Source organism: Hylaeus anthracinus, unplaced genomic scaffold (assembly GCF_026225885.1).
Source record: "Hylaeus anthracinus isolate JK02 unplaced genomic scaffold, UHH_iyHylAnth1.0_haploid 3, whole genome shotgun sequence".
Lineage (NCBI taxonomy): Eukaryota > Metazoa > Arthropoda > Insecta > Hymenoptera > Colletidae > Hylaeus > Hylaeus anthracinus.
The window spans coordinates 7,452,974-7,454,835 of record NW_026535284.1 but is presented as its reverse complement, the minus strand read 5'-3'; positions in this window follow the sequence as shown (position 1 = coordinate 7,454,835).

The window sequence follows — 1,862 nt, the reverse complement described above, 5'->3', positions numbered from 1 at the left end:
GTTTCTTGTTTTAATGCTGACAACCCCGTATCGAATCGAAGTACTATTCATTTATTTGTTTGAAAGCTACAGGGTCCATAGAAATATTATAGATAGAGTAAGGGAGACACACCATGGAACATTTCCACTTTCGATCTATGTTTCCTCTGCTCTATTTATAATATCTCCACGGTCTGTACTATATGATCGATATAACGATGTTAGTTAGTTGTTTAACACTTTATTTACCGGGAATTTATAGGTTTTTTAATTGCAGTATTTAACTATTCGAATTTATTTACTGTGTCGATTGTTGTCTCGTTACAATGATTAGTGTTTGGAAACAGACTTGGCTTTCAATGTATTCAGTAACAGTATGGAAGAATTATTGTCAGCCTAGATTGGCATATGCCACTGTAGAACATTCTTTCTTTAATTAAAGACTGTTTCTAAATAGCCCGCTAGATAAAGTGTTAAAAGCTACAGCGTCCATAGAAATATTATATATAGAGTAAGGGAGATAAACCATGGAACATTTCCACTTTCAATCTATGTTTCCTCTGCTCTATTTATAATATCTCCACGGTCCTTACTACATGATCGATATGAACGACGACGAATGACTTACATTTCCATTTTATTCCATTCGAGATACTCGGGTTAAACAACGTGTACGTTAACGTTCCAGCGATATTGGATATCGAAAAAGAAATTGCTAAATACCTAGCAACACTAATTGCACGACTATTCTTTTTCTCGAGTTGACCATGCTACCATACTTGAATGGTAAATTCAGTTAGCGTGTCGTATCAAGAGTAACGAATAAAAATCCGTTTTTATGATAAGCTGTGCTATTACTTCTTTCGGAACGCTGTCGATATTCCGTTCGTTTTAATAACTCGAATCGGTGATACGATAGTTTCCACGTTCGTTGCAGTGACAACGTTACAAATTCGGTAAAAATATGTGTAACTATCTACCGAAGAAAAAGTAAGACAAAGACGTTAAGTTGTTTCGTTTAATTTATTGAATAACGTTTATGTTGTTATGTAGCGTTGTCGCCGCTTAGGAAAAACATTTTCTGAAAGAGGAAAATTCTCCTCGGGCCAATAAGAATGGAAATCGCGGTGTTTGACTTTCACCTGAAACTTCAGTTTTTGTAATAAGAACTATTTACTACTTCGCGCAACGTGAACGCTGTTCTCACTGATAGTAAGGGAGTATTTACTAAAGTAACGATTATTATATAGTTGTTGTATCATTGTGATTATACTAGGTGTCTCATCGGAACGAATATCACTTCAACTCTATGTGGAAGCGAAGGCCAGTAGTCGTAACTCCATCATTGTAAATATGTTTGTAATTTATTTTTTTAATTGTCAACTAATGAGTATTAGTTTGCGTTACATCTTTACGTAGCGTAGATCTCGTTTATATATATATACATACATAGACATAAGTATCTGTAGATTTCACGGTTTCATTTGGAGGATCGTGAAAGTGTCGGAACCTTCTGTCTTGGTTCTTTCGTACTCGCAGGAGAGCTTTCTAGGTATCTGCATTGTTTATCTGCGATTGTTTTGATTTTTGGAAACGTTTTAAAACAGGGCTGCCCAACCCAAACGATTTCGCGGGCTGCATGTACAATTATGTATCCCTATATTAGATTCAAGTCCATTATAGACATTTTTTTGAAGTGAAAAATTAAAACATAATGAGTAACTTTCTGTTACTTATATTATTTTCAAATCAAAGTTAATTCTTTTCTCATAATTGCGACAGTTAGCTTATGAATATATGGATGCAAAATTAATGTGCTTTATTAATACATTGGTTTTCACTACTTTGGCCATTGTAAAATGAATATATTTTGTAAAAGTGTG